This window comes from Apus apus, chromosome 3 (genome assembly GCF_020740795.1).
Source record: "Apus apus isolate bApuApu2 chromosome 3, bApuApu2.pri.cur, whole genome shotgun sequence".
NCBI classification, from domain to species: Eukaryota; Metazoa; Chordata; class Aves; order Apodiformes; family Apodidae; genus Apus; species Apus apus.
Genome location: NC_067284.1, coordinates 59069721 through 59097267, shown reverse-complemented (window position 1 = coordinate 59097267; position 27547 = coordinate 59069721). Strand labels below are relative to the sequence as shown.

At 38.9% G+C, this 27547-nt stretch overlaps 1 protein-coding gene across 32 annotated transcripts in view; it reads left to right on the top strand.

Annotated features, from left to right (window-relative positions):
* Window positions 1-27547, top strand: part of NRXN1 (neurexin 1) — a 759121-nt gene that overhangs the window by 159216 nt on the left and 572358 nt on the right. Inside the window, exon 1 of one of the 32 annotated variants that reach the window (XM_051616136.1) lies at window positions 17677-17744. The exons of the other annotated variants lie outside the window; for them this stretch is intronic. The gene's annotated coding sequence lies outside the window, so the exon portion shown is untranslated. Of the gene's footprint in view, window positions 1-17676; window positions 17745-27547 lie in introns of those variants that run through there. 32 annotated transcript variants of the gene reach the window in all.

Genomic DNA, 27547 nt, shown 5'->3' with positions numbered 1-27547 from the left:
AAGATATTTGTTAGGAGTTTTCAATAGCTCTGCCCGAAACTCAGATTTAGACCATCAAATTCTGGCTGGCTGTTAGAAACCTGGTTATGCCAGAAGTCTCTGAGCACTTCAGTTTCTGATGCTTATGTTCCTTAACTGCCTTATGTTGTGCTTCTGGTCTTAATCTGACTTGAATCAGACTCTTAATCATTCACTATTGCCAAGACTAAGTCTTGTCAGGATTTGAAGACTAATTTTTCCTCTTTGTCTGGAGGTATCTGTTAACCTAGAGTGCACCATCCTTCCTGAGTCTCTTATATAAATGGCTTAATTTTAAGAAGGTTCACATAAAATATGCTAGACGTAGGCTCAAATTATACTGTTACCATGGAGGATGTGAATTTAATTTCAGCTTTTCAAGGCTTCATTTTTTACGCATAGCAGCTTCAACAAACAGGATTTAGGAAGTTCCCCCACTGAAGAGAACAGGAGCTTTGGTTATGTACAGGATAGGACAGCAATAATGCCTATGAAAGAATTTTAAATCTGAATCCTGAAAACTTTTGAGGGAGGGGAGAGGAAAAGTCTTTTTTGTTTCCCAAAATGTTATTGCCAGATAAACGCTGAATCACGATTTCTTAGCTGTCTATAATTACATATGTGGAAAACAAAGATAACTTCAAATACTTGGCTATGTATCTGCTAGCCACTGAACAAAGAATGGATAGGAACTGTTAGAGAATCCTGAACAGAAACTTTAATCTCTCCTGGTCGCTTTTCCTGCAAGGGCCCATAATGACAGATTCGGGGAGTATCTTCTTTATTTTGCATTTAGAAATTTGTCATGCTGATAAAGACTCATTGAATGAAAACTGTTCTCGGCTTCTCTGAGCTCAAAGCATTATTTGCTTACCCTAAAAAGCCAGACTATTGTGGTTATGAAATAATTAAACAGCCTTGGAGAAGCTCTCTATTTAGAGATTAATCTTATTGTATAAAATAGCACCTTTTTCATCCCAAGCGTCATCCGAATAATTCAAAATCTAAGTGCAGTATATCAACCATGAACACTTGGCATCTGTTTCACTAGAAACGGTTCATACAAGTTTTTTTGCCTCTTTAGCTTTATGTCTTAGATTTTTGCCTTCAAGTGGGCATTTTTTCATAAAACTACTTTTGCTTGCTTTAGTTGGGTGCTTCTGTGTAATAGTGACAATCTAAATTTAAAATGGGGGTTAAGACTAGAATAACATCCTGATTCTCTCCAGCTCTACATTGTATGCGTTATGCTGCCTGTATTTTTCTTAATCAGGTGAGCACTGATGCATCAAGTATTTTTAAGTACAAAAATGCACAAACATTAAAGCATTTTTAGATGGAAATATATTACTTCGAGTGGATGATGCTAATAGCCATTTAATATTTAATTTAAAAATTATTTTCTGTTTAGTCATCCACTGTATAACAAGCTGTCAGATGATGGGAAATCTGTAATAGCAGCTTTGAAATATTTTCCCTTCTCACCACATAGTGTTTAAAAAACCCCAAAACAACAAAACAACCAAAACCCTTCCACCAACTTTTGAAAACAAGCACTGAAGTCTATTGTTTTAATACTGAGAAGTTCTGCTAGTCTGCTCTTCTTCCTTATTATTTACTATTTATTACAGAATGAATTGATTTGGTCCAAAAATATGTTTTTTCTTCTGTGTTGAAAAAGGAAGAAATAAAAATAAATAAAAGTTTGTAGTTGCTCTCTGGTCCTGAAGAACTAGGTGCAGCTATAAGTAGAGTCATCAATTATGTGACATTGGAAACTCTCACCTTTTGAAGTATTGGTGTTCCAACTTCTGTACAGTAAAGAAAAAACAACCCAGCACTTAATTAGCTGTACACTTGGAACGGCTATTGGTACTCTTCCTTATTAATCTAGATTAAAACCTTTGAACGTACTTTAATATAGAGCCAAATTAATGCCTGGAGTAACATCAAAGGCCAATAGAGTTTTGTGCTTGTTGAGTTTTATAGGTTGGGCCAGTTCTGCCAAATACAAATATAGCTTTTCAGCTTTAAGTACCAACATCGTCTTCAACCATTTGGAGACTCTACAGTTCAAAACCACCTTGCTTGTTTGTCTAAACTTACCTGGGCAACAGCCCAGAGGATCACCTCTGCATGGTTCAATCAACCATATGCTCTACAAACTTGTCTTGAGGGAAGCTACTTAGACCCCAAAATCACATTCAGGCCCCATGAAACATCAAGAGATGTAGTTGCCCTTAGTGCAGTGACATTTTCAAGTGGCATAATGCTGAACAAAGCCATATCATCACTGTAATCATAGACTCGTAGAATCACTTAGGTTGGAAAAGACCTTCAAGATCATCAAGTCCAACCATTAGCCCTACTCTACCAAGTCCAGCACTAAGCCATATCCTCAAGTGCCACATCTAGATGACTTTTAAACACATCCAGGGATGGTGACTCAACCACCTCCTTAGGCAGCATGTTCCAATGTCTAACAACCCCTTCAGTGAAAAAGTTTTTCCTAATGTCTAGTCTAATGCCTCCCCTGATGCAGCTTGAGGCCATTTCCTCTTGTTCTAGCACCAGTCAATTGTGAGAAGAGACCAGTGCCTAACCCTTTAAAATGTCCATTCAGGTAGCTGTAGAGGGCAATGTCTCCCCTCAGCCTCCTCTTCTTGAGACTAACTAACCCCAGTTCCCTCAGCTGCTCCTCATAAGACTTGTTCTCATAAGACTTCAGCACCTTTGTTGCCCTTCTCTGGACATGCTCTGGCACTTCAATGTCTTTCTTGAATTGAGGTGCCCCAAACCGGACACAGTACTCAAGGTGTGGTCTCTCCAATGCTGAGTACAGAGGGATGATCAACTGCCTTGTCCTGCTTGCCACACAATTTCTAATACAGGCCAGGATGCCATTGGCCTTCTTGGCCACCTGAGCACACTGCTGGCTCATATTCAGCTGCCTATCAATCAGAATCCCAGGTCCCTTTCTTCTGGACAGCTTTCCAGTCACTCTTCCCCAAGCCTGTAGCATTGCATGGGGTTGTTGTGGGCCAAGTGCAGGACCTGGCACTTGACCTTTTTGAACTTCATACAACTGACCTCAGCTCATCGATCTGGTCTGTCCAAGTCTCTCTGTAGAGCCTCCCTTGCCCTCAGGCAGATCAATACTCCCTCCCAACTTGGTGTACTTGCAAACTTATTGAGGGTGCATTCTATCTCCTCATCAAGATTACTGATAAAGATGTTAAAAAGAAGTGGTCCCAATACTGAGCCCTGAGGAACACCACTTATGACTGGCCACCAGCTGGATTTAACTCCATTCACCACCACTCTCTGGGCCCAGCCATCTAGCCGGTGTTTTACCCAGCAGAGCAAATGCCTGCCTAAGCCACTAGCAGCCAGTTTTTTCATCAGAATGCTGTGGGAAACAATGTCAAAGCCTTTCGGAAGTCCAGGTAGACAACATCCACAGCCTTTCCCTCATTGACCAGGTGGGTCATCTTGTTATAGAAAGAGGTCAGGCTCATCAAGCAGAACCTTTGTTTCATAAACCCTTGTTGGCTGGACCTGATCATTTGGATGTTCTGTATATGCTGCATAATGGCACTCAAGATGATCTTCTCCATGACCTTCCCTGGCACCAAGGTCAGACTCACATGTCTATAGTTCCCTGGATCCTCCTTTTGGCCTTTCTTGTGGATGGGTATCACATTTGCTACCCTCCAGTCCACTGGGACCTCCCCAGTTAGCCAGGACTGCTGGTAAATGATGGAAAGAAGTTTGGCAGGTGCATCTGCCACCTCCTTCAGTACTCCTGGGTGCAACCCATCCAGCCCTATAGGCTTATGGATGTTTAGGTGGTGTAGCAGGTCACTGACCATTTCCTTTTGGATTACAAAGGTCTCATTCTGCCTCATCTCCCCATTTTCCAGCTCAGGGCACTGGGTGTCCAGGGAACAAGCAGTTTGACTGCTACAGACTGAGGCAAAGAAGGCATTTAGCACCCCGGCCTTTTCTTCATCCTTTGTCATTATGTTTTCCCCTGCATCCAATAAAGGATGGAGATTCTCCCTAGTCCTCCTTTTGTTGTTGATGTATTTATAGAAAGGTTTTTATTGTCTTTGACAAGCAGTAGCCAAGTTGAGTTCAAGTTGGGCTTTGGCCCTCCTAATTTTCTCCCTGCATTGCCTTACTGCATCTCTGTTTTCCTCACGAGAGGCCTGTCCTCACTTCCAGAGGCCATAAACTCTCCTTTTTTTCCTGAGCTGCAGCCAAATCTTTCTATTCAGCCAGGCCAGTCTTCTTCCCAAGGAAGAATCTTGCATGCTAAACTCCATTACTGTGTTCTGATGTCTCAGTTTATGTCCTTGGAGGAGGCTTCAAAGATAGTAACCTTTTTGCAGAAATCTACATTAACCAGTCTGCTATGGTATATAAATATACTGTGTAGAGCAAAATGCCAGCTTTGGTCTCTACGCAATATTGATTGGAATACTTGTATAATATATTGTTAGTGGGAAAGAGAGAAATAGCTGATGAAACCATGTTTTGATTTTAGCCCAGAGCTTTACTGTAAAAAAAAATATACAGTTGTTAAAGTAATGCATCCAGAAAAACACCTTCCTTCAAGGTGACCCTTCTCCCCTACTTCTAGTCAGATGTGATTATTTTTTATGTGACATTTATATGTGGAAATTGTTGCTTGAGAAATTAAGATGATGTGATGGATTACTGTATGCAACAAAGAGATGGTAACATTTTTTTCTGACCGACAAGAGCTGACCACGCTAGGTTTATTTTTATTTATATCTAGTTATGAAACATACTTTCTTTTAGATTGATTAAAAATATGTGATGAATGGCTGATGTAATATTAACATCGAAGAAGAGTGTGCCTGCTACATTTTGAATGCAGTTGCCATAGCAACTGTACTGTAGTGACCCAAATTAATTTTCCACCAGTCACTAAATGCCCTGGCAGTTTTTCCTTGTACTAGGGATAAACAGGCCGGAAAGTACTTGTTTTTTAAAGAATCTTCCCTTACAATTTGTCTCTTGAAAGCAATGGCTGAGCTACATTAATCAACCAAAATCTTCTGCCTTAATTTGTGTAGTCAAATGCATTATATTTAAATTTCACAATTATAGAAAGAAACACTTAAATGAATAACTGGTAACTGAATGGAAGTAAATGCACAGTATCTCCATAGTAATTGGAGTAGACAATATAGTATGGTCATTCACAACCTCAGACACTGCTCTGCTCTGCTGCTTTTACACATAAGTCTGCTGTTAGTGAGCAAGTCTTCACCGAGCTTGATCTGAAAAAGGCCAGAGGATGCATTGCTCTGTGTGTCTAGCTCCTCAATTAGCAGGATACTCAGTGAATGCCAGCTGAAAAAGGAGTCACTTGCCAAGAAAAGGATACAAAATTTCTGATAGAGGTATTAGCTGCTTATCACTATTGTGTAGCTGATTCCCACTTCAAAACAATTTCACTTGTATAGTTGGTTTTGCATGATGTAAGTGATATGAAGTCAGCTGTTCAAGTTTGAAGTTATTGCTCTAATTATTGGACAAAGTAACATAGCAGAGCATTTCAGTGCTTTGAGGAATCTTGTGCAGTTTTGCTCAGTGTGTAGAACTTGTGGGGTAAATGGTTTTGCTGCTGTTAACCTTTGAGCTTCCTGTTGTGTGTAACTACATCCATTTTAAATCCTGCTGCATTGCTACAACCTGGCAACAACCAGGATGGAAATTTGCGTATATATCCCTTTACTGGACATCTCTCTTTGCCCCACCCTTTTTGTTTTCTCTGGGTTTCTATTTCTGCATCAATGGATGCATCTTTCTTACTTGAAGCTCATTTTTAGCTTCCCCATTTGTGCAGTCTTTTCTTAGAGAATCATAGAATTCTTTTGGCTGTGGGAAACTGTGTCAAAGGCTTTACTAAAGTCTAGATAGACAACAACCTCCACAGCCTTTCCCTCATCCACTAAGTGGGTTACCTTGTCATAGGAGATCAGGTTAGTCAAGCAAGACCTGCCTTTCATGAACCCATTCTGCCTGGGCCTGATCACCTGGTTGTCCTGTGACCTCGAGGTGATCTGCTCTGTTATATACAAAGTTCATTTCTGTATGCTGAGTGAGTGCACCTATATTCAAATACATATTGTAATATATAAACCAGTGTCATTTTTAGTATGTATTTTCATAAATGGTGCCTTTAAAAATATGGTCCTAAAATGCCTCATGCACAAAGGTTTTCAAATACAAATGCAACTTTGCCATTAACTTAATCATAACTGCTCGTATTTTATGGTACTGAGTTGACATATTATCAGCTCATACCTAGGCAGTCTTCATACAAGCAAATTAGTAAATAAGTATACATCTGACTTGCTGCTTTGTTCATAAAGACAGAGCTTTTACAGATTAATTCTGATCTTTGATAGATTAGTTGAAAAAAATAAAGGACAAAACTTTTTTTTTTCAGGTGTAAGACATTATTTTAAGAGGCTTTCTTTTTTTAACCCTTCTGCTGTTTCAACCAAGGTCAAAAAAATTTTATTACTTATTGTACGAGCTACTTTTTATTAATTTTTGAAAGAAATATGTAGAAACTTTGGAAACATACAGTTGTGTTTGAACCAACACAAAGCTTTTAATAATGAAAGCATTACAAAGTTTCTCTTCATTCAAAATGTTAAAAATGCTTGCATAGCAGCTCTAAATGTATTAAAATAATTATTTTAAGTTTTTGTTTTGTGTTAGTAAACATTCAAGAATTTCTGCTGGTAATACCTGGTGGCTTACAGCTGCTGACATGGGATTTTGCGGTGGTTTGGGGGTATTTTTGTTTTGTTTTGGTTGTGGGGTGGTTGTGTTTTGTTTTGTTTTTCTTAATTTTGTTTGTCAAATAGCTTTTAAAAGCATAAATCTATTTTCAAAATGAAAACAGTTGACTGATTACTTTTACGGCTCAGCTGTTTGGATGATTATATGAGCTTGAGGCTTGGGAAAACTTGACTCTTTATATTTTTAAGCATTATTTTTGTTTGGAGAAAGAAGACTTGAAGAAAGTACAGTAGGACAGGTTGTCTAGTGTCTCATGGAACAATGTTGACATGGACTTAACTGGATAGAGCATTTATCCAACTTCAGAGAAAAGCCTGGAGCAATCTAGAGAGATCTCTTCCTTCATTGTGGTGTCGGGGCTTTTTAAAAAATCCTGTTTTAAAAACAGCTGAAAGCATGCTATTGATGACTAATGAAAATCTGTTCCTGAAATATTAATTTCAATAGAAGCCAGGTTATTTATGGAAAATGTACTTTCACGTATCGTATCTTTGAAGAAAAAGCCTTTTAAATCCCAGTCATTGCCAAGATGAGAGAATCTAGAAGCTTAATAATTTTGAAATCAGTTTGCAATCAATATGAATAGAGCAAGTACTGCAAGGCAGAGACAGATATAGGAGTGGGATATTTGCATAGGTGATCATTCTCCTGCTTCTATAAACTGCTAAACAAATATTTATATAACTAGTATTTCTGTATGCTTTTCCCCTGACATATGAAGAAAAGCAAGTGGACTACATGATGTGGTTGCTTCTAACACTGGATGATCAAATAGGTGATCCAGGATGTCGCTTCTAGTCCTGTGATCTCTATTTCACGTCTCTTCCAAAATGATATCATGATAGAGTTGAAACACACTTGTTAATTGTTGGTGATAATCCAATCCATTGTAATAACAAAATGTTTAGTACTGGATTTAAAGGAGTAATGTAGTGAAGTAGGTTGAAAGGAAGCTTAAGCAAATTTTGAGGAATATACCAGATAGCTGGAAGACCTATTGAAGAATAACCAACCATGTCTTTACATGATAATACTTTGTAGTCAAATATGGTCTTTTGATTCCTGTCCATGAGTATAGTCTGTAACAGCCTAAAAGATAATTGAACATCTTGGATTACTTTTTCTCTGCTCAGTTCTGCTTGTGCAAATGGAAGTTTCCCCAGTGGCTGAATAAGAGTGCCATTGTCAGAGCCCCTGTTTTTTCTTGTTGTTGTTGTTGTTCTTACATTAACGTCTTACACTGTTCATTGAAAGTGGAGAAACGTTACAGTTCCTTGCAGTAAGATTTGTAATTTGTTAAGGAATTCTGTAAGACAAGCTGAGAGAATTAAAATGTTCTGAATGTTTTTTACAGAACTTGGTATTTTCTACACTACTACAGTAAAACTGTGATGATAAAACTTGAAAAAATGTATGGTGGGGGAAGCGGGTTTAAGTAGTACCTGTGGAAGAGATGCAGGGAACTTATTAACTCTGTCAGATTTCTGCATTCTCCACTCCAGAAATAGATGCCACTGTTTATACCTTTCATAATTACACATGTACACAAAGAAGTGACATTTGTTCTTAATACTAGGCTTGTTTTAGTTTGAAGAAGACAAATGCAGCAAATGCATGTAATACAAGAGAAGGCAGTAATGAAAGGGAAAGGTTAGTATTGGGGTTTTTTTAAATTCAAATTACTACTGCTTGAAATGACCAATGTTTATAGCATTTGAGAGATGACTACAAGATTACTCATAGGCAAAATGAACTGATACACTGGGGGTAGAAGGAACTATATGCATTTCATAATTTAATTCAACAAATAGCCATTTTGTATCTCCTGGACATGACTTGCATTTGTCATTAGTTTCTGTTGCCACTATAAATGTATTGGCTGTTTGAACTTTTTGTAGTTGATTATAGCTCATTCTGGAGAGTGTTTGCTCATAGCTTATTTGATTGCTAGGTGACTAGGCTGCAATACAAAAAAAAAAAACTTTGGTGTTTTTTTTGCTTATTGACTGCATTTCTGAAATGCAGTCAGTGAAAAATTATTTGTAAGTAAACATTCTGCTACTGTGAAAACAGGTAAGAGAGTGTGTCATTAGCCTTAAGGAATCCTACTTTAGCAGGAGGTAATGGTGACTGGTGCTTCAAGCCAAGAAGAATTAATTGAGAAGCTTGTAATTTATTGAGCTCTGTGGTCTTCCAAAATGGTCCAGATTGGAGTTGCACCATGAGTATATTTGGCACCTGATTTTCTTTGGAAACAGTAAGTTGCCTTAATGTCTTTACCAATGGGTTTTTCTTCTGAGTTACAAACCCCTGTTGTGTGAGCAATTACAAAGACTAAAATAAATACTGGGTTCACTTGCACATTTATAACAATACTGACATTTAACTCAAAAGCCTGTAAAGTTCATTAGCAGGAGCAGCTCATTATGCAACTGGATTCCAATTGTGTTCTTCCATGCAGCAGAAGCTGGCATTGCTATTTCATGTGAAACAATTATATTATGTTATGTGGTACAGCGAGTGAAATTTTCTGCTGAAATAGTCAAATGAAAGTTTATTGTCAAAGTATGGAGCCTGCCTTTTTTATTCTGCTAAAAGCCATCATTAGTTCATGAAACATGTTCTTAAATGCAACATAAACTCAAATGAACTAATTTTCCTTTAAAGGCAGTAAGTCTGATAATCTTCCATTTTTAAAGGCCTTTTGGAAGGCTACAGAAATAATAAAGCATACCTTTTTTGTTTGTTTTTGTTTGCTTTTTTTTTCTTTTGCTTTGTTGTTTTTTTGTTCTGTTAGCTAAATGTCCTCAGTGGATAAGCTGCTATGCCATGTGCTGTTTGTAGTTTTTCACTGGATGATTTCAAGATAAAGTTACCTGCTGTTGAAAGACAGAAAACAGTGTAGGAATCCCAGATCAGGTTTGTATTGTATTAAGCCCTACAAAACAAGCCACAGGAGATAAGTCTCTTTAAACTCTTGCATGATTCATTCCAGTTCTTAGTTGCTCTTTAAGATATTGATTTATTTTTTTTTGCCTAAAAATCAACCCCTTATTTATTGCCACTGTTTTCTGTGTATGCAAGTAGGAGGATTGTTTAAAATTGACTTCCAGACACTATTGAATTCAGATTTATGCATTTGTTGATAACTGTAACAAAATAGCTGCAGTTCTTGCTTGTTGGGATTTGTGACACTGTAATGAAATTTCATGTGCTCACAATCCATTCTTTATCCAAATGAGGGGATTGTTAGGAGAAGCATGTAAAGGTTTTTAAATCTTCATTTATCTGTCTTGGCAAAATCTATCCCAAAATGATAAATAATATTTCTGAAACAATTAGTAGAGGAAGGAAATAGTGTTAATGACTTGAACTTTTTTTCCTCTATTAAACGTGTTCTTGCTCTAGAAAGTAAAGGGAAGTGAAAAACTGAGCTCTGAAGAGTGGAAAGAAAATATAAATGAAGGGACTAAGATGAGCTGCTGCTGCTTTTTTTAGATCAGTTAGGAAGTAAGTCTGATGTCAAAGGGAGCATGTCCCTGGTGAAATTTTGAAAACCTAGCATTTGAATGGAGATAGTTTATTTAGATAGATTATCATAAAATACTTGCAAACTTGCAACTTCACCATTCAATAGGTCATAAAAAACTAGCTTTGTAAACACTTTTGCTTGAAGCAAGTTATAACTGAGCTAGTTGGTTGTGGTGTGTTCTGGGAAAAAAAAACAACCAACCAAACAAAAAACAACAGACAACAAACTCTTAAAATTGAAACCTAGGAATCAAATATTTTCAAAATTACCTCTTATTAATGATTTTTTAAAGTGTTTTCTGTATGCAGAAAGTGAACACTAAGGCAGAATTCTCATGTAACCTCTGGAATGTAAGTATCTTAGACCTCTAAGTCCAAGTAGTAAAAACCACACAGAAAAGCTGACTTGTGAGAAATGCTTCTTATTCCATTAAGCATCCTGTGGCCATTTACAAGGGAAGTATTTAAAAGGTTTTCCAAAAATCCACTTCCCATTAATCTTGCCAGGAACTTGAGTGCAGTGTTATTCAGGGAGTTTAAACTGTACCAGTACCACAGTGCATACCAGCTAAGATAGTTACAGAAAAAAGGACTGTCGAAGTGCTTTCTGAGTCAGTCTGTTTGTCAGCAAATGTCTGTAACCATGCAATAGTGTGTTTATTTCTTTTCCACCAGAGTTTTCTACATTTTTAATACCATATTCTAAGCTCCGATCTCTGGTTTAAGAATGGCTTTGTTAGGTCAGAGAAGAAATGTCTCTAGCCATAGTATTTTGCTTCCCATAGGATGTTCAACATCAGTACCCCAGGAAAAATAAAAGGATAAGTGTGTAATAAAGCTTCTCAGAATATTGTTCTAAGGGACAATGATCTGTTGCTCAGGGAAGGGCATTTTGAACCAAAGAGGATGTCATTGTTTGCCATGAGTGTTTTCAGACCATTAGTTGACACCATCTGAACTTTCTGGAACCATGTAAACGTCTGCAGCAAGGAATTCCATGGTTTCAAGACTTACGATGAATTTCCTTTTGTCTGTCTGTCTTCATGGATACTCTAGACCTCCAGTAATACATTAAAACCTGAAATTGCAGTGTATCACTGAAGAAAAGCAAGACATACCAAGAGCACAAAGCAACTTTTTTGGTCTTGCAACCATAGGAAGTACATTGTATCCAGCATGCAGAATAAAAAAAGTTTTATAACATTAGTCTCTAGGTAGTACAATAATAATGATGACTAAATTAATGCAGCACAAGACAGTCTGTAAGTGCTGTTTTCTGCAAGTTTTACAACTGAAATAGAAGACATGCAAGAGGTAAGAGAGACTAAATGCAAAGTATCTCAGACACTTTGAGCTGTGAGGTTAGTAAGCAATAAACTTAAAGGAGTAATGGCTTAAAAAGAAGACTACAGAAATAAGAGTCTTTCAAAGTTGAGAAGAACAGTGAGAATATTGTTCTGGTTTTAAAAGATGGAAATTGTTCTGTGAATTTAGTGCAGAGGAGTATACCAAGAGCTTATCTTCTAAATTTACGTAGACCCAATTTTTAAGAGTATCTTAGAGAGGATAAGTTATTAAGGTGGCTATTCTGTGATAACTCCCTTGAGTGTGCTAAAAATTCTTGAGGTATTGTAGGAAAGCAATATAGGAAATATAGTTTTAAAACAGAAAATATGTACTATTTAATGGAATCACTATGCAGGCTAAAGAAGCCATGGCTTGCCTAAAGGGATTTTAAGATGCTGGGATTCAGTATTGATAAAAGGGTGAGACTTGAGCGGAGGGAAGAGATAAAAGTCCAGTTGTCATTAGCAGGCCTAATTTTGTTGAAATAAGGAAAGTCAAACTATTTGCTTTATAAAAATGCTACATTATTCCAGGGCTATTGAGGATTTTTCAAGTGAACTTTATGGAGCAAGGTGGAAAATTGTTGGTATAAAGAATATTGTAACTCCATACAGATTAGATAAGTTTTAGGACATTAGATTAAATAAAAAATCATATTAATGAAAACTTCCTGAGCTATTCAGGAAGTTTTAAAATTTAAGCTCTAGGGAACAATATTTGGAAGGTTCTCTGTTACTGTGTTATTGATCATCACTTGGGCATGCCAACCCATTGTTGCTCAGAAATTTTGACCACCTTCTTCAATCTTGGCATAATTTTTGTGTGTGTGTATTCCTTTGCCTTTGCTCTTCAATTAACCTTCAGAATCTTTATTCAGTAGTTTTATTATTTTTTTTTGGCACTGCGTACATCATGTTGCCAGAATGTCTGAAAAACTAACTGCTAGGCTAGCAAATGAATGACGTGTACAGCGTAAAAGAAGGTGGAGGAGAAGAGCTGCTATCTTTCATTGGTTTGAAGTACTTGTGTTGCTAAAGTAGTATTTGTTCAGTATCCTTTTTTTGGCTTGTGGTCATGGTCTAAATTTTGGTTAGCTAGGGATGTTCCCATGTCCTTCTGAGAAGGACAACTGAAAACATGGCTTGTATTCACTGTTTTGTCAGGAGTATAGAAGTGAGGAAAATGAACTCAAGTTTTTTTGTTCTGGCTGCTGATCTGTGATCTGAACTTTGGCCCCTGGGATATGACTCTACTGAGAAAATACAGAAGTAGGCATTTTCAAATTATGTTTAGATTATTACTTAAAGAAAGCTATATGAAAATAGATTTAATGTGAATAGCCAAAGGACCTTGTAGGGGAAGTAGCAAGTATTTTTTAATTCGTAGTTTGAAAGCCGCTATATATAATATACAAGGTTATTTTTATGGTCGTCTTGAAAATGTTCAGTATGTGGTCCCTGAAGAAACATGGGTTTGATCCTCAATTTATGTAAATCAGCTGAAATCCAATGTTTGAATCTGCACTTCTCCGTTACTTAGAACTTTGTTACTTGCAAATGTCAAATAAAACCAATCAAACAGTAACTTTATTTTGAATTGTTTTGAATAGTAAAATTTAATGACCTGTCTGTGCTGTCAGGGTGTTTCTAGGTGTATTTAAAGTGAGGGTGGGAGGGAAACAGCACTCTGGGGTTGCCTTTTGTGTAAGGCATCTGACATCAAACTTGTTTTCCTTTTAGAAAGTCTGGAAAACTAATGTGCTGGTAATAACTTGTTTAAAATTAATAGAAATGCAAATCCCTTCAAGTGGTATGTCACACATTCAACTCTGGAACTAATATGTTCAACTGGATCTTATTTTGAAGAGTACCATAGTACCAAGTAGCATAGCAACAACTTTCTTTTAAAAGATGCCCAGTTTAAAATGTTTTCAGTGAATATGTAAGATGTTCCTTGTGTTCTCTTCACTTCTGTTTTCCAGTCCCTCCCTTAGTCTTGTTTCTGTCTACTTCTTGGTTTCAGTTGTCAGTAATTTAATTTTTTTTTCTCCTCTCTGTATATATTCTCTACCCAATCCTTTCTTTCCCACTTTGCCTAGTTTGGTCCTATTTATTCCTTCTTTGTTTTTCTTTATGTGTGGTTGGATGAACACAGATCTGAGAGGGAATAGACAATCAAAGAGCTTCTGTACACATCTTTCATTGTACATGTGAATGAAGGATGATGGTATGAAGAGGAGGTGAAAGCTACCTTGTCCTGCTTTTCCTGTACTTCACCTTGCTGAGTTGCTGAGGTTGTTCTTCATTTATGTGTGGAGAGTGGCATTTTGCTGTACTTGTATACAAATAAATTGGGAAAAGTTGGTCTTACTGAGAGGGCAGGAAAGACATATGAAGAAAAGGCTGAGAAGCAGCCAGCTGAAAATGAGAATAACCTCTGGGAGCTCAAGTCTTGAACAGATGAGCAATGATGATACGGTTAGTGGAGCTGAACTGTAACTCAAGGAAGAGGCATGCTGGTGTTTGGAGTATCTTGCTGTTTCCTGGAATACAAGGTGATGTTAATAGCTGCATAATGACAGTGACTTACTGGGTGATCTTTGTTGATTCTTGTATCATAATCCTGCCTTTTTATTGTGTTCCCTTTCTTTTCAGGACAGCTGCAGGTTAAAGAATAAAAAAAAAAAGCTTTTGAGGGGCATCTTTAAATGGAAGACCAGCTGCATGCGTTGTCTACTTACAGTGTTCAGCTTTTTTAATTTTTCTTCTCATTTGAGGCTTATTTTGCCTGCATACATTCTGCTTTCATGTGCATCTCAAATTACATTGCTTCTCAGTTGTTCTCCTGTGGTTTGATGGCTTGGTCTTTTGATGGAGATTTGTTTCATAATTTACTACTGCAATGGATTGATAATAATCAAGAAGCTTAAGAGTAAACTGCTTTAGGTTAATGAGGCAGCCATTCTACATGCTAAAGAATGGTGCCGAATCACAGAATCATCCTGGTTGGAAAGGACCTTGCAGATCATCAAGTCCAACCATAACCTAAATCCGCCAGCCATAACCTTGTATACCCGTTCAGTGCTTAAATCGTGTTGCTAAGCACTACATCTATATTTCTTTTAAACTCTTCCAGGGATGGTGACTCCACCACCTCCCTGGCAGCCTGTCCCACTGTCCAAACACTCAGTAAAGGAATTCTTTCTAATATCCAGTCTAAACCTCCCTGGTGCGGCTTCAGGCCATTTCCTCTGGTCCTGTCATTATTCACTAGGGAGAAGAGGCCAGCTCCCACCTCCCTACAACCTGCTTTCAGGTAGTTGTAGAGAGCAATGAGGTCTCCCCTGAGCCTCCTCTTCTTCAAACTAAACATCTCCAGTTCCCTCAGCCTGTCATTGTAGAACTTACTCTCCAGACCTTTCACCAGCTTGGCAGCTCTTCTCTGGACATGCTCCAGCAACTCTTCATCCTTCCTGTAGAGAGGGCCCCAGAAATGGACACATTACTCAAGGTGTGGCCTCACCAATGCTGAATATAGGGGCATGATCACCTCTCTACTCTGGCTGGCCACACTATTCCTGATGCAGGCCAGGATACTGTTGGCCTTCTTGGCCACCTGGGCACGCTGCTGGCTCCTGTTAAGTTGGCTGTCAACCAGCATCCCCAGGTCCTTCTCCACCATGGAGCTTTCCAGCCACTTATCCCCAAGCCTGTCGCTTTGCATGGGATTGTTGTGACCAAAGTGCAGGACCCAGCACTTGGCTTTGTTAAACCTCATACAACTGGCCTCGGCCCAATGATCCAGCCTGTCCAGGTCTCTCTGCAGAGCCTTCCTATCCTCAAGCAAATCAACACTTCTACCCTGCTTAGTGTCATCTGCAAACTCAGTTAGGAAGCACTGCATCCCTTCATCTAGGTCATTAATAAAGATATTGAACAAGACCGGACCCAAAACTGAGCCCTGGGGGATGCCCCCAGTGACCAGCCACCAATTGGATCCAGCCACATTCCCTACCACTCTATGGGCTCCAGCTTCCAGCCAGTTTTCTGCCCAGAAAAGAGTGCACCTGTCTATGCCATGAGTCGCCAGCTTCTCTAGGAGAATGCTGTGGGAGACAGTGTCAAAGGCTTTATCAAAGCCTAGACAGACAACATCCACAGCTCTTCCCCCATCCACCAGGCAAGCCACCTGATCATAGAAGGAGATCAGGTTAATCAAGCAGGACCTGCCTTTCCTGAACCCATGCTGGGCTTGATCCCATGGTTGTCCTGCACTTGCCATATGAGTGCACTCAAGATGAGCCTCTCCGTGATTTTCCCTGGTACTGAGGTCAGGCTGACAGGCCTGTAGTTCCCCAGATCCTCCTTTGGGCCCTTCTTGTAGATAGGCATCACATTGGCAAGCCTCCAGTCATCTGGGACCTCCCCTGTTATCCAGGACTGTTGATAGATCACAGAGAGAGGCGGAATTAAGTATCTCGGCCTTTTCTTCATCCTTGGTTGCCATATCCCTTCCCCATCCAAAAAAAGGGATGGAGATTCTCCCTGGTTCTCTTTTTGCTGTTAATGCATTTGTGAAGTCTTTTTTTTATTGTCCTTTACGGTAGTGGCCAGATTGAGCTATAGCTGGGCTTTTGCCCTTCTAATTTTCTCTCTGTATGTCCTCATAAGCTCCCTGTACTCATCTTGAGTTGCCTGCCCTTCCTTCCAAAAGTAGACTCTCTTCTTCTCCCTGAGTCCCTCTAGTCTTTCCTGCCACTGAAGGGATTGAGGAAAACACTACCTGTGTTCCCGATCCTTCAACTAATCGCCCTAGTGCCTTGAAGTCCTTTTTAATTGCTTTGGCACTTTGGTCCTCAACCTCATCACTTCCAACCTATATGGATAATAATCAGAGGGCTATACCAGACTAGGGAGTTTCTTGGTAACATCTCTGACTCAGGCCCTAGAGAGGCAACAAACTTCCCTGTGGGATGGGTCTGGTTGGAATATGGGGCCCTCTGTTCCCCTCAGAAGGGAATCACCTATAACCATTACTCTCCTTTTTTTCCTAACAAAAGTGGTCTTAATGCATGAGGCTGGCTGAGTCATCTCAGGCAACCCGCTGGATGGATCTTCATCTACTTCCTCCTTTGCCTGGCCCTCCAGTGCCAGAGCGCCACATCTGTGTTGCAAGGGCAACTGGTAAGGAGAGGGAGGCCGAGAGGGGATTCACCTGCCCCCTCAAGCAGGGACCTGCTTTCACTCCTCCCTGTCTCTTAGCTCTCCTCCTGCTGCCTGGTGGTAGGAGGGGATCCTCAGCTTCTTGAAGGGATCTCTTTCTGCTGGCTTTGTCTCAGAGTGTGGCTCCACCAGTCTGTCTCTCTCTCACACTCCCTGATACTTCTCCACCTTTCTAATTTCTTCTTCAGTCTGCCACTCGACTGAGCAGATCATTCGCCTGCTCACACTGCACACAAGCGTCCTCTCTGCTGTCCTCCGGCACCAGTGCCAGGCTCAGGCACTCCCTGCAACCAGACATTTGGACAGCTACATGTTTGTGAGGGAGTTCCATTTGGGTTCCCACATTCCTCCACGGCTTTTGACTGCATAGTCACCATCATATATATAGATATACATATATATACTCTGCCTGAATGTATGCTGCCTCGGTAACTGATATTCAGCTAGCTAACTGCCTAATGATTCTCCCTGCCACACCTCAGCTCTTCTCTCCCCTCCCTAGTTCACAGCTACTCAGCACCCTGCAGCTCACCCTGCTCGTGCAAACTGCCCCATGCAACCTGCTGGACCAGCCCCTGTTTGCCTGCTCTGGTTGGCCACCCTCCCCAGGGGCGTTTAAATCTCCCGCGCGGCTCCTGGCCACAACCCCTCTGTGCCTGGTTGGCTGCCACGGACTTCCTGAGCTCAGGAATCCTGCTGCACAGCGTGATCAAACCTGCGCCTTGGGTGTACCTCAGTCCTTGTCACTGCTGGGGTTGGAGAATATCCTAAAATGCAGTAAGTCTTACAGTTACAAAATAACTGGAGTATTTGCTAACTTCTATCAGCTCTGAGAAGAGACCACTTTTTCCATTAAGTACCTTAATACACAGTGCTTTATCTAAACTAGGAGGGTAAGATGTAGCGGTCAAGATTTTTCCAATAAACTGGAAATTACCAATGTTGTCTTCAGATTCTCTGTTTTCCTAATTCTTGATACCAGTGTTCCCAGAGTCCTGCTGCTAGTCATTTAAAATCCTGTCTTTACTTCCACTATTTCTAACTGTAAGAGCCATTGTTTTTTTTATAATTTGTACCTGCAGCAAAAAAGCAAAAGGAAGAAAAATATATTTCCCTCTTACAGTCCCGTTCGTTTATATACATATATATAGCAGTGGAATGAATTCAAGTTTGCTTCTTTTTTTCCTTCAGAAAAATTGTTGTTTAAAGCATGCCACAGCAGAGGAACATGGTAGAACTGCTCATCAGATTGCTGTGGAGTTCAGCTCCCTGACATTCTTGTCATTCAAGTTTACAAGATGTGCTTGAAAGTACTTCCTTCCAGTACTTTGCTCCCTACCAAGGAAAGCACTGTGTAAATTCCGTTGCAGTACTTGCTTTGCTTTCCCCCTCTTATACTATCTAGGAATTCCTATCAGACTTCAGGAATAAAGTACTCTAATCTATGAGCTTGTGGCTGGTGTGTAATATTTGTCAATCTTCTCATGCAGAATAGATAAAATATGATTCTGAAATGCTGTTGAGGAAAATGGGTTTGGTTTGTTTGTTGTTTTTTTTTTTACAGAAATATGGCTCAAAAGTAACTTTAGTCAACTTCTTTATAATTCATACCAATTTTACCATTTATACCATATTTTTAGTCTAAATGGGTTGTGTACTGTAGTCTAAGAGTAAGCATCTTTTTCAATAGGCATTATTATTTAAGCTGCTTGTTTAAGGATCCAAAGGTGCAATATAATCAAGAGTTAGGTTTTCTGCATGCCTAGTTCTTTGAAACAGCAGTCAGTAGCTGAGGATCTGGAAACACTAGGAAACAGGGGTTTTACATTTTGCTGTTCTGAATATCTTGCAGAATAAGCATTTTTGTCAAGTTTAATCTGAATTGTAATAATGTATTTGTATCTACAGCTGAACATCTTTTGCCTGCTGCACATTTTCTTATTGCTGGTAATCTTTTCAAGATAGGTCTTTAAGCTATGCTCTTTGCATGTGTTGCTATCCTTTTCCAAAACCCAATTTACCACCTTATTAAGGTAAACTAAAGGTATTACCATTTTTTAGAAGAGCTGTTGCCCTGTCAGGGTGAACACAGAACAAAACTGACAGGAACAAGTAGCAGCTTTCCTTGCCTTTCTTTTCTCCATTCCTTCTGTTTATCAATGGTGCCTAATAAACCCCAGCCTGAGGTTCAGACTGTGGTTAACAAAATTCAAGAAAATTAAGAAATTTGTACTTATCCCCTAGTTACTTTGTCATGGTAGTGAACATTTGAGCTTAATGCACCAAGATCTAGAGTCCATCCATTCTGGCTGGAGGACCAGCTGCAGGAGACTGGAGCAGCTCTCTTCCTGGAAGCACCCTGTCCTGTATTTGTTCTATTTAACAGCTCTAGTATGTGTATCTGGAAAATAGCAGTGGTTTCCTTATCCCAGGTTCTTATGTCCTCTTCATAATGATCACACAAGAGACACCACAGGCAGCATCAAAGTGGGTCCTGTCTCACTCACTGCTGTGTCTCGTAGCAGGGTCTTCTGTTAATGGCTGCAATATGGCTCCCATTGTCTTTAGGGGGAGACTGGGGTTTATCTTCCCATCTGTCCAACATCTTATTCAATCTGTCAGTCACTTTTTCAATAGTTAAGGTGTGGAACTGACAGGGATCAAAGATCATGTCTCCATACTGTTGTGCTTTGTAGGCCAATTCACACACAGTTGGCCTTTCAAATTCATCCCAGCATTCCATGAAGGAGAACATATGGGCATGCGCTGCTTGTACAGCCTGTTCAAACCTCTGGAGCATGGGAACGTTGCACACGATGTCAACAGGATTTGTAATCCCTTAGTTATCATAGATCACCTCTCACACAGCTAATTCTCTCAAATACATGATGGCTTTTTCAAGAGTGGGTGTTCTGCTTCAGTGCCAGTCAATGTCACCCTTCTAGGGGTATCTCTTCCTTACAGCTGAAAGAAGTTGGCTCCATAGGGTGGTAGTTTCTTTCTTTCTCCCAATTGCTCTGCCAACACCAGAATCTCTGGCCAGAGATCCCAACTGTCTGGCTTCTCTTGTGTCTACTTCATAGGAATCAGCTCCACCATCAAAGCATTGGAGCAACCAAGAAAGAAGTGGCTCACCTTCGTTACTGGTAAAGTCCTTTCTCATGAGTTCCTTTAGAGGGAAAGGTTGTCCTCATTTGCTTGAGAGGAGCCTGCTCCTTCATCCTCTTCCTGGTTTTGTGAAAACTGGAAATTTTGGACAGGGATAAGACCTGCAACCTCTTGCCTTTGCTTTACCCTTGGTCACAGGATTAAATTTTACTCATTTGGATCAAGTGGGAGTGGCCTTAGTCTTTGCAGCAGCAGTGGTGGCAGCAGCCTTGTCTGTGGGGGAGTGGCAGTGAGTGAAACAACATGTTGCTCTATGCATCTACAATACATTATTCAGCAGAAGTATCTCTAGTGAAACCGTACTATTTAGATCAAGAGCTGAGAGATTCAGCCTGAGAGAAAGTGGAGAAGTAAAGCTGAACCTGCCACTACCAACATAGACCTTTCTATTCACGTGAGAATTTGTACTGTACACATACAGTGCCACTATACAGATCAGTATCAAAACCCCTGTGATCACGAGATAGTTTATTACGTGGTTGATTATGGCTATAGTCCTGTTGATAAACCATAAAACAAGAGTAAGAGCAGCTACACAGAGCACTATTATCCTGGCTGCACACTACTAATAAGACTGCACATTAGGAAAAAAGTCCAGAAAAAACATTGCAAGAATTGTTTGTTCAGCTTTCAACCTGTCAACATATTCAGCAGAAGCATTGCCCATAGCTATCTTGGGGAATCCTCCCACCAGAGGCAGAATTCTAAGCATTCAGCCAAATAGTTAGAATTTATAGCCTGGGCTTAAGATACAGCCCTACACTGGGCACTAATAAATTATTGTCACGGTTTAACTCAGGATTGGTAATTTAAAAAGTGAAAATAATGCTCTCAATTTCCTCCCCCTCCCACCCAGATAAGAAAAGGAGAGAGAGGGAATAAGGAGAGAGGCTTCCGGATTGAAATCTAAACTACACTGCTTTAATTCAATACTACTGATAAAAGAAAATATATACAAATATATAGAAGTATGTGCAGGAATGTGCAAAACTCTATTGCCTTCCCCCACCCCCAGCAACTCCCAGTGTACTCCCTTTTGAGCTGTGCACAGTCCTGAGAAGGTCCTGGATTGTTTTCCGAGATCGAGGCAGGGCAGACAGGAGGTGAGGGTAGAGATACAGGGGTCAGGAACACACAGGCCTAGGGATCAAAGGAGATGGATAGACAGAGTCCTCCCAGGACACTAGCGGTGACAGAAGAAGAGAGCCTGAGTTCCATGATCCCTGAATTTATACAGAATGTGATGTATATATGAGATGGAATAATTTGGCCAATTTTGCCATCTGTCTAGTCTGCTCCTCTCTACAGGAGGGTTGTGGATATGACTCTTCTGCTCCCTTAGTCTTTGAAGTAGTAGATTCAACAAGCAGAGCAAAGTGTCCCTGGTCGCTCTGCAGCAGCTCTAAACATTTGAGTGCTGTCAGTCCACTAGCTGGAAAACTTGCTGTTAATTTCAGCAAGTGTGCTGCTTAAAAGAAAGTTCACTGAAGAATGAAAAAAATAAAAATAAAAATAAAAATATCAGTTAAACCAAAATTGGCTTAATCCTGTCTCAAACCAGGACACGTGGAGCAACTGAGAAGTGATACAGGTGGCCTGGACCTGCCTTGAGCGGTTTTTATCTCCAGAGATCGCTCCAAACTGATGTGATTCTATGTGCAACTGAGTATCTTAGCTTTCAGGATATTTGTTATTGGCTTAGTCAATAATATTGTAGGTTGTAAGGCCAGTTGGAGGCATCCCAGGTCATAATGAGTAAAACAGACAATGTTGAGAAAAAGCTTCTTGGCAAACAGTTTATTCCAATGTAGTAAATTAAAATAGAATTCTCCCTCTGGAAAAAAAAACAAAAACACATGCCAATTCATTCAAACATCAGTGGCAGTGTACCAGTTCATTTTAGATATTAGTAAAAGAATTAGCCCCTCTGCAATATTAGAAATACAATTAAACTTGTCAGTACTTGTGCAATACAGAATTTCCTATTTGTACATCACTGTGTTGTGGTCCCAGACTCTAGCATTTATAGAGGCTAGCCTGAGACTAATCTTCGTGGATTGGTTGTAGTAGAAGTTTTATGAGTGTTCTAATTACTGAAGAGAATGTCACATTTGAATAAGAAATTGCCTTTATCTGAAATAAATATATGTCTGCTGTTAAAAATCCTTGCTTAAGAAATAAGTATATCAGCACTTGACACATGGTCCCCTTGCAATTTTTAGTGTATTCTGGAATGGTATTTTGCATGTAACTTGCTTTGTATTGTGCATGTTGTAAGGTTTAATGGACTTCAGTGCTAAGATTTGGGGAAGACTTGGGGTTACATACTTATGTGATTGAAAATAGCAGTGTATTCAGAAATATCAAAAATATATTCTTAGGTATCTTAAAGCATGTGCTTGCATACATATTTCAAGATAGCTCTAAAAAGAAATTGAGATCACCTAAGCATTAATCTAAATCTTATTATTATACTGGAAATCAATACATTGAGACTGAATTTTGCCTAGCAAGCTTCACAGGATTCATCGACCTCTATGGAAACTAATAAAAACTATGTTTGTTTATGGTGCTGGGAAGGCATGACAGGTTTTGTAAAATAGGTTTTACTTGTTTTAAGGTAGAGGCAGACAGAGTAAGTTGAGTCCTTCCTGTACAACCATCTCTGAACAGAACACCTTGGAAGGTACCTCTCTGCATTTGTAGTGTTTTCCCAAGGCAGAGACATTTTTCAGGGTTAGGTTTTAAGTTGTTTGAAGGAACCAGCAAGCTACGTTAAGTCCAGTGAGATTGTATGACTAAACGTACACTAAGACTTTGCTTTCCTAAACTCCTTTAAAGATTTTAAAGTTTAATTTTTTCCCCCAAGGCTGTGCTCCTGAAAATAAGGCAGTTTGTCTCAGTGTCTGTGAGGAAGACTTAGGACAAGCTATCACAGTCACACACTGAGACACCACAGACTTGATTCTCAGCCAGGATAAATGGGTACAGCTCCAATAAGGTGCCATATAGCTGTAGTTTCATTTAGAATGAATATAACAAAGTGCTGTTGCTTTAATGGCTTTGAAAATAGAGATTGCATTTTTGTTCCATGTTCTTACCTTTAACACTTTAATCTCTCTATTAAAGACCTGCTTGTGGTAGTAAGGAAAAGTAGTTCAGGATAAGGAAGAAATCTGAAGGAGAGCAGTAGCCAAAGGCTGTATAATGTCTTGCTATTGGTCTCTCTCCGTTTCTTAGAGGTCCCAAAAAGTTCTGCTCCATCAGTTTACCCTCATTGCAGTTCTTTAGTGGAAGAGATGGAGGGCACTTAGTCTGCAATTACTGTTGGTGAAAACGAGCCAAATTTTCCTAAGTTTGTAGTGAGATGCCTAGAAAGCTAACAAGATAAACTATTGAACTACGAGACTTCCAGCTGAACCTTCTTCCTCCCTGCAGTCTTGAACCTTTTAGAACTGTCGCCTAGGAAGTTCTTGGTGGCTTGGTTATTGAAGTGGAAACATGCAGGTAGGCAGAGGTAGTGTGTTGATACAAACCAGAAGATATAAGTCCTGCTAAAATTCTTGATTGTTATAATGTAGAATAAATTATAATTGTGCCTTAGATTGGATGGGTTATGTTATGGAGTGCATTAAATACAATGAGAGCAAGGCCGTGTGTGTGTTCAACTATATTAGAAATGTGTATTTGCAAGGCCAGTTTTATGAAGAGCAGATGATGATCCTTCAGGATTTATCATCCTATTCAAGTGGTATTAAGATTTTTGTATCTGATTAGTGAACAGTTTTGTTTTTATTGAGTGTTACTACTTCTTTGTTAATTCCCATTGAGGCTTGCTCCTAACTTTCAGCATGAAAAAAAATAAATATATGAAGAATTTCCCTTTAGGACTTCTTAAAGTATTTCTATAGCAATGAGAAGTGGCTTTTACTAAGTATTTCTCTTCCCCTTTCTCAGTGGAGGGAAGGAATAACTATAGAAGGAAAAAAAAACCCACCCTGATTTTTGTTTGGAACCCACTGGTCTTAATTATATAGAAAAGGAAATAGCTCTGTCTGGCTCAAAAACATGAATTTATTGACCTGTGATTCCAGGATGCACATTATTCTGTGTAGCTATGAGTGGTATTTTGCTATTAATCGTGTGAAGGCACTGCAAGGGGGTGTGTGTGTATATATACGCATGCATCATATAGAATGAACTACCTCCTTGCTGCTGAGCTCTGGCAACTGCTTTTTTAAAGAAGTAATTGTTGGTAGAGTTGATAGATAAAAGTGCATCATTATGATTAAATATGATTTGGTATGCAAACACATGCTCTTAAGAGTATATACATGGGTAAACTTTAAAAGGCTAAGTCTGAATGCGTGTCATACTTACTAGATAGCTATGAGAATATAAAGGGAGGGTGCCTCTCTACTTCACTGTAAAAAGTGATTTGAATGACTTAGTGAAGTGTTCAACACTGGTAGACCACAAAATATGTGTAACTAGCCCCGTCATGTTCAGTTCCAAGGCTATGGCGTCTCTTGTTTCTGGAGGAGATTCTCAGGAGATGGGGCTTCAAGTTATGGGCTATACAAAGAAATCAAAATCAAAACCAAAACACCACAACAACATAGTCTTCTAGTAAAAATTAACTGCTGATTTTATTAAATGTGTTCTTCTTGCTAAGTTTAAAGTCTTCTTCGCTGTTATGGGTCTTCACTAGTATTTCAGCTGCTTATTTTGCTGTGTTTTATATCAATTGGTTGGGTGTTTTTGGATGCTAAAAGGAATACAGTATACTCTGTTTTGTGGCATGCAGCGATGAAATCAATTACTACACTGAGCTTTTGATGAAACATCAGAAGTATTACTGTTTCAAAGTCAAACAGAGGTTTTATCACTGCTGCCACCACAAGGTATTGAGCATCCAAGGTAATTTATGTAAGACATGTTAAAAGGAGGTACAAGCTTCTCATGCTTGTGTTTTTTAGAGAAACTGGAAATCATTCTACCAGTAGCTGTGCTATACTGCACTTTATGCAGCTGTTTCCTCAGTTTCATGTGGGTTATGTGAAGTCTAAAAGCTACCTTTTCTCCCTCCTGTGATGAATTGTAGTCATGATGATCTACTTAGTCAATCACTGGTGATTTTTTTGTTTGTTTATTTGTTTTATGCAGCTTAGGAAAAAATTGTTTCGGCATTAACAGTTGTTTAGCTGACAGAAAATAACCTTTCTGTAGACAATGATCTGTTTCATATACCTTTCTTAGTTTCTTGTGATAACTTCTGTAGTGTCAACAGTTCAAAACATACAGTGGTCAGCTAAACTAGCTGAGTTTGGAACAGAAGTGAAATCCAGACTCTTTGAGTGTCTTTTACACAAGAAAATCACTGCTAGCTGTCAGTACTAGTGTGGTGAAATTTCTTCTTTGCTAGCTAAAGGTTGTACTGTTTTATTTATATACTATGTCCCAGTAATTAGGAAGTGGTTTTATCTAGGAGCTATGACTATGTAAACAGATACATGCTGAAGATGAGCTTTAGAGAAACCTATGGGAAAGTGGGTGGAGTTCTTTGTTATGAAAGTTTCACTTAAATTTTTGATCAATATGTGCAATAGCTTGTTTCTGCAATCTATATTATGCTAAGTGGAAAATTAGTGGTACTAGCATCTATTCTATTAAGATTTTTTAATATTTGCTTTTATAGTGTTGAATTTTAACTTTGCCCGTTTTACAGCTAGATCTAATTTGGAGTAATGCCTAAGGGTAAAGGTACAAACAAGCAAAAAATTTTAATGGGTCTGATGTTCTCCATTAAGTCTTCTTCAGTAAGAAAGTTTTGGAGAGGAGAATGTAATCAATGAGTCATCTACCATACTGTTGGAGAGTGTTTTTGTCTGTGCATGCAAAGGTAGAAGGGAACAGAAAAGTACTTGCAGCTGTAAAGGTAGTGGGAGACTTCTATATCTTCTGTTATCTCCTGTTGCCAACACAAAAGGAAAAACTGATCTGCCATCAGGTGCTGTAAAGCAATGTTGTAATGTTATGTATCAGGAAGATTGGACATTGTGGAGGATTTCTGACTGTAAAATCAAGATAAGATTTCTGCTCCTTCTTTAAAGTACCAGGGACTTTGGGAAATCATCTAGTTCAAGCCTCTCCTCAAAGCAAGGTCAACTAGATCAGGTCACCCTGTTGGTCAGCCTGATAAGCAGAGACCTTGTGGATTAATCCCAGACCATTACAGAAGTTTGCAATTGCCTCTTCTCTGAAAATATGGTGTTTCTTTTGTTCCTTAGTCTAAATAAGGATTATTTATCTCCTTTCCCTTTACATTATATTTTCCAACTTATTTTAGTAAACTTAGTGTAAAGTTGTTTGACATTCGTTAATCAAAACCACTTCTGTAATACTTGCTTTGCAACAAGGTAATCCTGTGTTTGCACACTGCATAAATAATTTTCTTTAGCCCTAACTAGTCAGTTACAGTACAGCTGCTACATCTATATGTGTTCCGGAAATATGTTCACTCTGTGCTCAATACATGCTGTTGAATATTATCACAAATATCACAACAAAAAGTTGCTTTTTCTACCATTTAGTAGTTCTAAATGTTAAATGTTTGGCAGCTCTAAGGAATTTTCTGACCATTCTTTTACTGTAAGTGTAAATCAGACAAGACTATTCTGAAGATGTGCTAAAAGTAGCAAATGGATCACTTAGCACTGTCGTTATCTTATTTGTTTTAACTTTTTATTTCACTTATTTCCTTGAAATTTTTTGTTTCTGGTAGGTTAGGCTTTGTTTCTTCAAAACTTTTTACCTTTTAATTAATCTGACTTACTTAGTTTACTAAAAGTAGTTCAACATCTCATTGCTACAAGGCCAGTCTTTATTTTTCTATGCTAGACTAAATAATTGATTGGACTTCTTCAAATCACAATAGAAAAATAAGTAACTGAGAAATATTTCCCTGTATGTAACAGGTAAACATTAATAATATTAATATAAGTTGTCATTATGTGAAATTGCAAAGTTTACCTTTGGGGAATGTTACTGATCCACTAGCTTCCAAATTTTCTTGTAAGGTAGCGAACAGTTTGCCTGGAGTTCATCTTCACACGAGAAGGAGTATCAAGTGTGTTCTTTGACTTCTTCAACGTACATGCTACTGAGAGTAGAATATAATTCAGCTACAGTTCACTGGCTGTATTGGAACATGAAGGTAGGTACAATTTGTGACAAAGAGGCAGCTGGTGTTTGCTGTCAATGCAGTGTTCATAATTCTATGACTACACCAATTAGCCAGTATAGCATTTTTAAATTTCTTCTAGAATTCATCTGCAATGCTTTCAAGAGTCATTGTTGAAGACAGGCATTTGAATATTTTTTTAATTAGTGTCTGAACCATTGACAAACAA